Below are 14,657 nucleotides of genomic sequence, written 5' to 3' on the forward strand. Positions count from 1 at the left end.
ACTCCATTGAAGTCAGTGGAGTTTCACCAGAATTAATTTAGCATATTATATTTGCCAGATTTAAAGAGGGTTTTTTTTTTCTGACAAACATGTTAAAAATATTTTGGGAATCTATTTCTTGTCACCCACTAGAATAGAAAGGGTTTATCCAAAGCCCTTTATGAATTTAACTGATAGCTTGTTTATTTCAAATCGCTAAAACAAGTAAGACATTGTTTTACACTTGTAAGACACTACAAAAAAAAATTAACAATCTTTCAGATATTACACTTTGTTGCAAATATAATGAAGATTTAAAGAATCAGAAATAAAATCATATTTGTTTCTTGAACTGTGTTCATGCCAAAATATAATTAACGTATATTTTAATCAAAAAGTTTAAAACTAAGTTTGCTGGATTTGTCAACAATAGTGGATGACCGGCTAAACCTAAAAATGTACCAGATGTAGGACACTGTAGCACCACTGAGGTCAGTGCTTCAGTACCAATTTACACCAGCTGAAGAGTTGCCTCTGTCTCTACAGAATTCATTAAATATAGGACCCATAACAACAACAGTCCCATTCGTGTGTAATAAATTGTATTACGTTAATACACGTAACATTTAATATTAGAATGTGAAAAAGAATATGAGATTATTAATATTCTGGTACAACATATCCTGAGATGGTAAAATATGATTGGAATCAATACATGTAATAGACTGTTTTTGCAATTAAGGGCTTACTCTTGAAAGCTGCTGACACCCCCAGGAAGTGCTGAGTTCCCTCAACCCCCAGGATCAGGCCACACAGCCTCTGAACTGATTAGGGAGATACAGGGAACCACTTGTTAGGTGTCAAGAACTCACAACTCCCCTCAGGATCCAGGGAAGAAGAGAGTGCAGAGCACACGACAGAAGGTACTCAGCAACTCACATGATCAGATCCGTGATGAGGAGTCCCAGAAAATATTTTCTACTAATCTACTGGTATTAGTGTTGACATACCTCTTCATTTGATGTAATGATGAATATCACATTTAAGCCCCAAGTCTTGAGGTTTTAATTAAAAGATATAGCCAAGAATTCAAAGGACTTTTGCACGAAACAAACAAAAAAACAACAAACAAACAAAAAAAAGAGAAATCCAAGTAAAATAAAGTATGAAAATTCCATTTTAGAAGACCAACCAAAAAACAGAGTGAACTGTGAGAGCATAAAAGGTGAACAGCATCAGTGTTCCTGATAAAAATGCATCAGTGTCATAGTCCATTTTAATGGAATCAGTGGATGGGCCTCAAGGAACATTTGTTGTATAAGAACCAACTAATGAGCACTCTTTTACCTAGAAGGCATTGCTTTAGTCATCTTGAATCAACATTTGATAAATGCAAATGAGTGCTAACACAGTTGGAACTGTCACAGACTAATGGATTGAACTTAACCTCAATCTTTTTCAGGGCCTCTCTTCAGTGGTGTAGCTAGCATTTTTAAATTTGTACGTTACCTCCCATTATGTTGTTCCCACACACCCTGGAGATAAAGCTAAAAATCACATCCTCTATCAAAGTCATTGTCAAAGTTTATGATTGATCTCCTTTTTTTTAACATTTATTTCATATGCTCAATAAATATAGCTCCAAGATCAAAGTTCCGTAAAACACAAGTTTTCCAGTTCGACAAGTGTCTTCATTTATCTTTTGGTGGGGGTGTGGGATGAAGGGGAAGATAAAATGAATTAGCACTAGGGTCTGTTAAGATATGAAAAACAAGAAAAAAAGGAAGATAATTCTTAGGAATGATTTCTTGTAAGAACTGCTTGGTTACAAGTTCAAAGAGGAAACTTATGCCACAGTGGGTGATATAGAGTATGCTTGGTAAGATCCTATTTGCTAACACATTGATTTGTTTGCCTTTGTCATATATAGATCATGCTTTTGAGAGGTGGTAAACAGGGTTTTGCATTTTAATTGAATGACTAGAGAGACATTTACACTGGGGAGTATGTGGAAAAGTAGAATTTCCTTCAGGAAGGCCCTTGTCAGGATCTCAGAGATCTGCATTATTACAATAAAGTCCATTGTGTGGGAGATTCTTTTGAAGAATGGCTCTTCCTGATAACATTTTTTTCTATTATATCTCCAGGAGTGTTGGAGCTGCTGTGGTCCCTAAAATGAAGAAGCAGTTTGATATTTGGATTTGGACAGGCCAAGAAAACTCCAATATATATTCTTTATCTGCAGGATTCATCAGAAAGCTCATTTTCTAATGTTAGGGTAGTTTGCAAGCAGCTTTTGTCTTGCTTGATAATACAGTTTTAACATCAGCATCCAGCAGCTTAAATTAAATGAGTTTCAAAAAATAAGATTAGAAAAAGCACTTCTACAGCTGTTTCTGCTTCTGCTCAAAATTCCACATCCATGAAATTTCAAGTGAAGGGAGTTTTTCCATTTTTTTTATAAGGAAGGGAATGCTGCATATCAAGATATGAGCAAAAATGGACTGAACTCTTCTGAAATTTGGAAAAGTTCAGATTTGGATCCAGAGCCAAAATTTCACAGCTTGAGTTCACTTCTAATTGGGGGCATTGCAATGTTACAGACTATGCTGTGCAGTATCATGCATGATTGCAACTCAGATCATTATAATGCTTCCATACTCTGAATGATGAATTATGCCTGCTCAGCATGGGTGTACTGGAAGATGCAATGAGCCACTTCCCCTGCTCATACTCCCATAAAGACACTAGGCACGTGGACTGTGCTTATGGCTACCTGATAGCAGAGCTCGACCCACTGTGCACCAGAGCAGCTCTTGGCATCTTGGGAAGTGTTATGCCACACTTTTGCCATCTTTCAGCCCCTAATAAAATGCCCCCTCTAATAAAGGAAATGTGGGCAGGGATAGGAAAAGAGTGCCCACTGCCTGACTATAAAGTGCAAAAGTATTTTCTTAAATTTTGTGTTGAAAAATATTTCCCTAAGGCACATTTCTTACTAAATTTCTATTCATGAATTGTAAGCTTTGCAGAATAGAGTTTATGAGAAAGTATGAGCAATAAAAACTGTAGCAGTACGAGCAGATGCTGCTGTCCAGTAATCTGTTTTAGGGTTTTTACTGTCAGCCATCACTGTATTGCAAGCATGTAGTAGTAATAAGCACCAGACTGAAAAGCTAACTTTCTTTAACTAGGGATGAGAGTGAGCTAATACAATTTAGATCTAGATTTGAATTTTGAACATCCCAAAGTTCAATGGTAGCAAGATGACTACATACTAGATGTCATGATTACTATAGAGGTCTATAAAATCATGAATGCTGCGGAGAAAAAAAATAAATTATATTTACCCTTTCACATAGGACAAGAACCAGAAGTTACCCAGAAAAGCTAATAGAAAGCAGCTTTAAAATAAAGAAATACTTCTTCACACGATGCACAGTCAGTCAACCTGGAAAACTCATTGCTAGGGGATGTTGTAAAGGCCAAAACTATAACAAGGTTCAAAATATAAATCAGGTAAATTCACGGAGGTCCATCAATGGCAATTAGCTCAGATGGTCAGAATTACAACCCCATGTTCTGGGTGTCCCTAAGCCTCTGACTGCCAGAAGCTGGGAATGGATGTCACTTGATACTTGCCCTGTTCTTTTCATTCCCTCGGCAGCACCTGGCACTGGCCACAGAGCTAGATAGACCACTGGTCTAACCCAATATGGCAATTCTTATGGTTTTCGGGTCATTCCCATACAGAGACAGGAAGCAAATGTAAATCAGATTGGGGAACTTAGATTTGGGACCATCTCAACTTTAACATCTCAAAATAATCATGTCAATAAGTTGCACCAAAATATAAAACAGCCTCAATATTTTCCAAAGCCTTATTAGGCTATACATAGTTATCAGATCGAAATCAAGCTGGCATCGTTTGAAAATATATAATTTTGTTCACATAAGTTTTAGTAGAAAATGATGGAAACTGGTGTTGCCTCTACCTATTTGTATGTCATGTTCCAAGAGCCAGCAGCTTCTACTGTTAGTTATCTGAAGAGTATCACTGAGAAATATCACTGTATTGCTACTCAAATTCCTTATAGCAGCAATTACATTGAAATGGCACTTTACATCCAATGAGAGATTAAATCTATTAGTCATACGCACAACCTGACCTTGGAACATCAAGTGTTCAGAGAAACCTGATTATTTCTGAGACCCATTTTTAATTCTCAGTGAGCCACCAAATAGAAAAAAAAATCCACTATAGGTAATCTACCAAATAACTAATAGAGGAGCTTGTGAGTCCATGGATACCAAGTCATTGTGAACAGCATTCATTTCAGTGCTGTGAACAACCACCTTACCTTTCAGATCTAAACATCACTACTTAAATTTCCCTTGTCAGATTTTAGTAATAAACCACACGTGGATATAATTAAGAGATGAAACCCACCATTTATTCTAACCTTAACTCTGGAAGAAGATATATGAAATTTATTTGACACAGCACTTAGCAGCAGGGACTCTACTTGTGCTCATGCAACTATTAGCTGCTGATCCTGAAGAACTGAATTAATTTTATTTTAAAGCACTATACTTAAGGCAGTTCCATGATGCAGAAGAAGGCACTTCAGATATTTATTCTACATTTACTCTGAGACATCAGAGCATGTAGTTGCCCTCAGCAATGTTCAGAACAGTGGGAAACATTACTGGCAGCATGGTTGTTTTTCATTCCTTTTCTAAACAATGCTGCAATTAGAATCTGTCTTAATGTGCTTTGGTGCAAATGGAATGGGAAAATTACTTACCATTATTAGAAATTGTGTTTATCAGAGTCTCCTTTTCCCTCTCCTTTTCCCCTTTATGTATTATGGAAGAAAGGGAGAAAAAAAGCTGTCAATTAGGTAGCGCTAAATATCCCAACCTTCCCATTATTTCTCCCCTCTGTTTTTCATCTTTTAGAAAAAGATAAGTTGTTCAAGATACGAGGATAATACAAAGGAAGAATGATGGAAATGAGAGAGTCAAATTTTATATAGCATGTGGTCAGAAACTGCTTGTTTTTGGAAAGGGGAGGTGACAAAATTTTCACCAGCTTGTCCAAAACTGTTAGGGCTTGATCTGTCTGTCAAAAATTTCAGCCATCTCTAGCACTGGGACTCAGTACCCTACTGTACACTCAGGTAGATGTATCATCATCACTATTGTTGTCTTAGCAACAGCAGATTCCACAAAAGGAACTCCTCTCATACAACACTCAACAGCACTGCGAGGAGCACATGGAGAATTCACCATATAGTCCTTGTGTGCACACGCACACACACACACAATTCCAGCAGAGCATGAGGAGGAATAAGAGAAGTGAAGCCAAAGTGCTACTGCACTGTGTGGGAGTCCTACAGCAGCTGAGTCACATTTTTCTTCCCACCAGTGCCCATCTGCCTAGCTTAAATCCCAGCCAGAAAGGAATCTAGAGTGTTCTCCTGACCACCACCCAGGGAGACTCATTTCTCTACCTTGATCCTCACACTACCTGCCAGGAGTCATGAAAAGACCCACTGACCTCAAGAACCATAGAGGAAGTATGTGAAAGTCATCCTGTGGGGTTGATTCGCTTACGACTGGTACTGTTATGAGCAATGTCTGACAGGTAGGCGAAATATTCAGAAGAGAAATTATAGTCCTATCAGTCCCAGGAAAGATAAAGGAGTGGTTTATAATGGACCTTACTGATAAAGAATTAAGAGGGTAATATAATAAATGCCAATCAAGAGTAGTTTAAGGAAAGTAAATCTTGTAAAACCACCTTGATCTTTTATCAATCAATCAAAAAAGATAGTAGCATTAGAATTCTGAGGACTACGAGCAAACTGAAAATTCTTCAAACTAAGCTGTCTTGTGTTCAGAAAGTAAGATTGAAATGCTCTTCTATACAGAAATTTGTTTTAGCAAACTGTTTATGAATGTAGTAACCTGCCAGGTACTTCTAATATTGCCAGTGTTGAGATTTGTCTCTCTTATTGAAAAAATGAAAACAGTGAAAATAGAAGAGGTGCTGAGTATTACAAATAAATATTTATGCCATGTCCCCTTCTCAGCCACTGTACATTTATCTTCTCCACTGAATGATTTTCCTCCCCAGGGGTACTACAATATTTTTGATTAATATTAAATCACATTTCTATTCATACTTTAGTATATTAAATATAACATGGAGGATTTTTCCTATAATGTTGATTTTGTATTGAAGTATCCATTTAATTATCTTAATATTATTTCTTCATTCAGACCCCATTCTTACCACCTACTGTTTAATAGGAAAAAGTTATTACTATTACTTAGAAGAAGATGAGCTACACCTATTTCATACCACAATTAGTGTGCATTCTAGGTATGAGGAAACAGTGGCATCTCAAATACTGCTTTGTGGTAATTTTGGCTAAGTGTTAACATTTTTATAACCATTGTATAGATTTCCTTCAGTTCTAGAGTGAGTGTGTGTGTTTAAGTAATTTCTAATGTATATTGGACAGATAATACGTGCACAGTGTAATTAAATTTACTAGAATTTATCTATATACATACATAAGAACTTAGAGTATTTTGTAACTGGTCTTCCCTACTACAGACTTATGCAAGCATCTCAAGATCAGTCCTCATATGAAGGCAAAATTATATATCAGCTAGGCCCAAAATCATTAGATTATCCAGTTTAGACAGGGATGTGGGCAATTAATTTACTTAGAGTATCATAAAACTCAGCAATGTATAATGAATTTACACAACAATAAATGTAAAAGCAGCAAAGAGTCCTGTGGCACCTTTTAGACTAACAGACGTATTGGCGCATGAGCTTTTGTGGGTGAACACCCACTTCGTCAGGTGCATGTATGTATTCACCCACGAAAGCTCATGCGCCAATACGTCTGTTAGTCTATACGGTGCCATAGGACTCTTTGCTGCTTTTACAGATCCAGACTAACATGGCGCTACCCCTCTGATACTTAACAAAAAATGTGTAGATTTCAGTTAATTTCACCATGAACTCTGCTGTAACAGAGGTTGTGAGGAGTATTAATGAAGTACATGACACATCCTAGGCAAACTCTTATTATTCCAACTTCTTTATGATATTTAAGACAAAACATTTCTTTGGAAAGTGTATATTGGTCATATTCATCATAGAATAGCAGGGTTGGAAGGGACGTTAGGAGATGATCTAGTCCAACCCCCTGCTCAAAACAGGACCAATCCCTAACTAAATAATCCCAACTGGGCCTTTGTCAAGCCTGACCTTAAAAACCTCTAAGAAAGGAGACCCACCATCTCCCTAGGTAACCCATTCCAATGCTTCACCACCCTCCTAGTGAAAACATTTTTCCTCATATCCAACCTAAACCTCTTCCACTGCAACTTGAGACCATGTCTCCTTGTTCTGTCATCTGGTACCACTGAGAACAGACTAGATCCATCCTCTTTGGAACCCCGTTTTAGATAGCTGAAAGCAGCTATCAAATCCCCCCTCATTCTTCTCTTCCGCAGACTATCCAATCCCAGTTCCCTCAGTCTCTCCTCATAAGTCATGTACTCCAGCCCCCGAATCATTTTCACTGCTCTCCGCTGGACTTTTTCCAATTTTTCCACATCCTTCTTGTAGTGTGGGGCCCAAAACTGGACACAGTACTCCAGATGAGCCTCATCAGTGTTGAATGGAGGGGAATGATCACATCCCTCAAGCTGCTGGCAATGCCCCTACTTATACAGTCGAAAATGCCGTTAGCCTTCTTGGCAACAAGGGCACACTGTTGACTCATATCCAGCTTCTCATCTACTGTAACCCTAGGTCCTTTTCTGCAGAATTGCTGCCTAGCCATTCGGTCCCTAGTCTGTAGCAGTGAATGGGATTCTTCCATTCTAAATGCAGGACTCTGCATTTATCCTTGTTGAACTTCATCAGATTTCTTTTGACCCAATCCTCTAATTTGTCTAGGTCCCTCTGTATCCTATCCCTACCCTCCAGCATATCTACCTCTCCTCCCAGTTTAGCAAAATTGCAAACTTGCTGAGGGTGCAATCCACGCCATCCTCCAGATCATTAATGAAGACATTGAACAAAACCGGCCCAAGGACCAATCTTTGGGGCACTCCACCTGATACCGGCTGCCAACTAGACATGCAGCCATCGAGCCCGATGATCTAGCCAGCTTTCTATCCACCAACCAGATAACGATTAGAAAAGTCCACTCAAAGATCACTCAGCAATAACCTGAATCTAAAATTGTATAGGAGTGCATACTTACATGCTTTCTTGATAAAGAAATACAGGTGTCTGGAATATTTTCAGAATTCTAACCCAAATCATGGGCTCCATTCTGAAAAACATCTGTGCACAGAGCACAATATTTGGCCCTCTACTCAGAAAGCAGATAATGTTTTCACCTCTCTTAGCCGTAAATCCGAGAAAACTACACCCCTAATATATTTAATGAATAAAGTAATGTAGCTCCTTTGTGCTAATTGGTAAGATGCATTTGTAAATTGAACAGATGGAAATGTAGAGCTGTTAAATTAATATACTTTCTGGAACATGCAACAAGCTACATTTGAAGAACATTATGGAAACTCAAACATTCAAAAGTCACTGAATGATGGATTTATGGTTTCCCATGCAACCCTAATTCTCTCTCTTGGTGTGTTCATCTTCTGCATTAAACAAGTCTCAGGTGCTGTGGAAAACTAAAATATGATCATGTAATGACCAACTGTAGCATAATGCGTATTAATGAAGTAGCCATACAAGAAGTTTGATATTTACTTCTGTTGATGCAGGTGACTATGCCTTGTATTCCCTGATGCTCACTATGTGAAGATTTGCAAGATTGAGGCCAACATTTGTGAGTTATGTTTGGCAGTTTCTTAAGAGATCCTCACTGGTCCTCCTGCACATGCTAATGAAGTCTCTGTGCCAGTGGTGCAGTTACAATGAAACAGTTGTTATGCCTATGATGAAAAGGACATTAGAAAAACTGTACTGGAAATGTATGGAAAAAATGACAGACCTCTCTGGACCTACTTAAGAATTACAAGTGGTTAACCTTGTTATATCAATTTATCAGCAGTATGGAGCAATAAACTAATAGAAAATGGAAACTGACAAGATTAGTGGAATATCTATATTCTGAATCCTGACCCTTTAGCTCCTGTCAGCAAACAAATTTTCTAAATAAAGGTCATGAGTTTTTACTACAATAAAAATTGTTGTACATTGAAGGTATGAATCCTTTATTAAAAAAAAATTGGTTTACTGTACTGTCAAAAACTCGCTTAATCTAAGAGCAGTGGGAAAAGATATATTAACTAGCATTTCTGATATCTCCCAATACAAATCTTCAGCCGGGACTAGTATACTGCCCAGAAAGTTATGAAATTTCACATTCTACACTCTACTTTTATGCAAAAGAGACAAAAGACAAGTAAACTAGCTGATGAGGGATTTATTTAAAAAAATTAATCATCCAGGGTGTGTCATAGGGTCATTACAGATTCAGCCCAATCGCCAACACCTTGTACATCTACAATGTACTTATTTATGGCACTTATCACATCACAAAATCCAAAGTTGTGTTGGAGTGATGAAATATCCATTATTTGATAAGAACTTTGGGTGAAATCCCAGTTATTGAAGTCAATGGCAAAATGACCATTGGATTTCAAAGGGAGCAGTATTTCACTACATGTATTTTATGTGGTGTGACAAAGTTCTGTCCTTGACTCCATGGGTCCTGCATTTCCTGGCGGATTTTGCTAGCCTCAGAGGCTCACTGTGACCCTCCACATAGCCCTTCTCTCTCTAGAGGCAAGGGTCACAACTTACTGAGCCATTTTCATCATAAGCCAACAATGGAGGTGAGGAGAAGCAATCCTCCCTCACACAGTCTCTGTTGTCTCCCAGTCTCAGTGATTAATCACAGGAGGGGGGAGCCAGGGCCCACCCTCTACTCCCGGCTCCACCCCAGGGACTCTAAAATTAGCAGCTATGGTAACTGCATGTACAGTTCCCTGGTCAACTTCTCCACAGCAGCCCCTACTCAATATCTCCTTCACTGTTATCTCAAGGCCTCCTTCCTTGCACCTGATATGGATTTGTACTGCTTCATTCCTCCAACAGCACAGCTCCTTCCTATAGCTCCTGAGACCCATGCCTCACAGACTAACTGGGAGTGAGCCAGCCATTGATTGGCTTCAGCTGTCCCAATCAATCTAGCTATCTCCACTGCCTTGTAGAAGGATCTTAATTGGCCCCAGGTGTCTTGATTAACCTGGAGCAACTGCCATTTGGTTAAAGTGGTACCAGGTATTTGTTTAGCCTAGGACTAACATATCTGTTCCTCACTACTTTACTTTACTCATTACTTTACTGTAGCCATTTGGCCTTACCCCATCACAGGGGGCAGTGTAAGATTTCATATCCAAAACTATTCGGTTTTGCTCTTAAGTGCTGTGTTTTGTAAATGATGTGCTGATATGTATCTTGTCATTCAGAAACCTTTTTTTGAAGCAAAGATTTTCAGCATTTTGCTAAAGAGTGTCAAGCCTTCCTAAAAACAAACTATAGAGATTTAGTGAATGATTTATCAAAACCAGCAATTATGAATTAACTTTGGCTTTTTGTTTGTTTGTTCGTTTTTTTGTGGGGGGCTTTTAAGTACTATCTTGCTACCAATAACTAGGTACAAGGAATTCCATATAGAAAATGGTATTCAACTCTCTGGGCCAAGTTGTGTCCTGTTTTACACACTAGAGGACTCCAGTGGAGTTTGTATTAGAGAAATCAGGGCAAGATTTGGTTGTCTGCTTCTACAATATCTAGTACCTGCACCTATCTTCAATTTAGACACAGAAAATGAAATTTATCTCAGTATAGAAGGCCAATGCAGGACATCAATCCAATTTAGACTCACTCTGTTCAGAGGTAAGTTTTGCCTACATGAAAAGCTCATTTCCCTCTGTGTATTTTTATATTTGCTTAGGTTCTGTCAACAAATATAAAAACCACTGGATTTTCTCTATCTCAGACAAAAGCAAGTTTTCTAACATCAGTATGATTCTTTTGTTCATGGTTCTGTAGAGTTTATCAAGACATTTCTGAATTAATAAACCTGTTCTGGTTCATCTAGAAGTTATGAAACCAGTGGGGGCCCAAATCTGCAAAATTGTGAATTTCGCCTGAGAAGCTCCTATCAATTTCCATAGAAGATGAGGGTAAATGATATTATCTAAGAGGCACTCAGGCTTAGCTGGCTTGAGTCCTAAACAGTGTTGCCATATCTTGAGATTTTACCATGAGACTCACAGTATTTAGCATATCCCTGAAAACTCCAACTCCTGGAGTCATGTGAATGAGAATTATATCATTAATTTTTTTAAATTAAGTTTCTAGCCCTCACATTTATGGAGAAATGTTTTAAAGTGATGAGTGTGCCTTAAAGTTAAAAAACTAGAAGGTTACTAAAAGGAACCCAAAATGTTTCTTTTAAAAATATTGTGAATTTAAAGCCAATCTCTTTATTTGGGGGTGGGGGGCGCACAGATAATTTTGGAATGCTTGGAGTTGGCAATACCAATGCAATGGGATTAAATAATCATGTGTGTTGGCTCAGTGTTCAATACTGCAAATTTACATGGGTAAATTTTGTCCCTGTGAATGTGTGGGGTACAATTACTTAGCATGTGTAAATTTTTACAACAATGGATCCAAAGGTCAGCCCTAAGACAGTGTAGTTAGTGAAAGTAATAACAGGTAGATTTACATTATCACATCTGACATCAATTTAACTTTTCAGCTGTGCTTGACATTTGCACAGACCAATAGAATAGTGACTGTTTAAAATATTCTCTAAAATTACTCATCAGAGGCTACTCATTTGACCCTAATCTTCCATGAAAATCTTAACTAAATGATTCTTTTTTAAAGTTGATTTTTCATTAAATAGTTTCTATTCAGCAAATAAGCATTATTTAAACTGAAATCAATTTAATTTCATAAAATGGTCTCCAAAGCTTAAAAAATTAGCATTTTCAATTTCAGTTTGGAAGAATGACTCATTTATGTGGTTAATAAAAGCTCACTTAAAAATGGCTTTCATTAAATAGTTATACTATTTAGGATAATATTTGCCTGAAATATAAGGCATGTACTATTTTAAATAAATATTTCTACATCATAAGTATTTGTCCTTCTTAGAGTCTTTCTTTAAACACTATAAAATATTACTTCTAGTAAGACCCTAAGGAGTGTACAACAGTCTAATAATGGCTTGTCCTTGAGGTTAATGGCAGGAACTAAAATATTCAATATTCTGAAGGTCTTAGTGCTTAATTATTTTTGGAACAAAAATTTGATCCACATTTTTTAATTATCAACAGCTTTTTAAGTCTTTAGTTGAATAGAATACTTTCCAGGGTCATAGTCTCAAATCCTCATAGCTTATTGCATACATTGCTTTAAAAAAAAAAGTGCAGTTTGCTAAGGTTGTGCTCCTCCTCCTGACGTCAGATCCTAAGACTAAAGATGGCAACTTTCTGCATAGTGCTATCCCTGTACATGTGCAAAGCAAGCACTAAACTGTTATTTTTCAGATCCACTAAAGTTTGGATAGGCATACTGTTGTCTATGAATACTCTACCATCTTGTCCTGTTACCTTCATTTCTAGAGCATTACTAAGATGTTAAATAATGTGGCCTTTAAATGTCTCCATGGAATCAAGCTAGATATCTCCTACCAGTTTAATGTACTGATTTGTCATCTATTTTTAGGGATCCTTCAATGAATTTTCAATCCTAATTTTTGTATCCAGCTCAGATTCATTTTGAAAATAAGATCTTGTGGGTATTGCAGAAGATTCAGAGGGAGCATCTGTTAGTCTGAAATGGAAGCTGGTTTGAAGTATTGTCCAAATCTGGATTTGATGAAAATTTCTGTTAAGTGTAATACATTACTGTATATGGAGACTCATATGGCTATCATTTCTACTGAAGTGACATTTCCAATTCTTAAAAAAGGATTTAAAAAGGGAAGCAAAAAGTTTCCAAGATCTGAGCTACAATATGTCTTTCATTGTATCTCTCTGCTTCAGTCTCATTTAAGTATTTCTAAAAATAATTTCCTGTTACCAACTTTCATTTATATCCCTCTTCTCTTAATAGGAAGATTTTTATATTAGCCTTCATTTTTCACTATAACAGTACTACTCTTGACACATGCCTGTGCTGTTCTGTTTTCAAACTGCCTTCCTCAGAATCCCTACTCATAAGCACCATTTCATTTTTACTAATCAAGGAGAAGTTGACATCTGATCTCACCCAATCACTTTTCTGCTCTTCTCATACAGCAGCAGCTGTTTCCTCTAAAAGGATACACATTTTCAGGGTTCTTGCATCTACAAGGCCTGTGTGTCATTTCTATCACAGATATTATTGGTTAGGATTTTTGCCCTATGCAGAAGTCATATATGCTTTTTCCTCTATAGCTTATATTAAATATAAGACTATGAAGGGTCATGTTTTAGTTTACATTTTTGTAACATTTCATCTATAGGGGTTTTTTGGTTTTTTTTTTGTGGGGGGGGCGGAGAATAAAAAAAAAAAGAGGGATGGTTAAGACCACATTCTGCTTGGACCCACGTTAGCTTGAGAGGTTCCAATAACAGGTTCCAGATTAGACCATCTCTAGTTGCTCTTGAGAGGTTTTCCCTCACCATAATCTTCAAGATTTCATGTTTTTAATTCCAAAATGAATTTAGTCAGCTGTGAATTTGTTTCCTATTGACCAGTTCTAAATTTTAGATTAAAGGTCAGAAGGGATTGTGATAATTTATTTCGATCTCCTGCACATCACATTCGAGGCCACAGAACCTCACCCACCCACTCCTCCTGGAACAGACCCATAATCTCTTGCTGAGTTACTAAAGCCCTCAAAACATGATTTAAAAAAAAAACCAACAAAAAAAACCAACCAAACCACACAGACTTCAGTTAGAGAATCCATGATTTATTTTGACCCATGCTGCAGAGGAAGGAAACCCCTCCGGCCCTGCTAATCTTACCTGAGGAGAATTCCTTCCCTACCCAAATATGGCAGTCAGACCCTGATCATGTCAACAAGATTCAATAGATAGAGATCTGGGAAATAATTCTCTGCAATAACTCAGAGCCCTTCCCATCTACTACCCCATCTCTGGCCACTGGGGATATTTGCTACTAGTAGCCACAGACAGGCCACATGCCAATGTAGGCAAACTTACTTGCCTGGCTTCGGGGCTGAGCTTGATGTTTTGCGCCACTGCTCCCCTTGGAAGACTGTTCCAGAACTTTACTCCTCTGATAGTTAGACACCTTCACCTAATCCTGAATCTAAACTTGTTGATGGCCAATTTGTCCAAATATCCATTTGTTCTTGTGTCAACACTGACACTTACATTAAAGCAACTCCTCCCTCCTCCTTGCATGATCATCATGCTAGCCAGCAGTAAAATGAAAACCTAAGGATTAGATTGTGACTTTGCCTCTGCATATACTAAGGGGCAGGGCAGGCGGAGTGATTTAGGTAAACGTTACACCGGCCGCAGCTCCTAGGACTGATTGCTCTTATGCTACTGTGAATCAGAACAACACAAAA

Source organism: Gopherus evgoodei, chromosome 5, assembly GCF_007399415.2.
Source record: "Gopherus evgoodei ecotype Sinaloan lineage chromosome 5, rGopEvg1_v1.p, whole genome shotgun sequence".
Taxonomy (NCBI): Eukaryota; Metazoa; Chordata; order Testudines; family Testudinidae; genus Gopherus; species Gopherus evgoodei.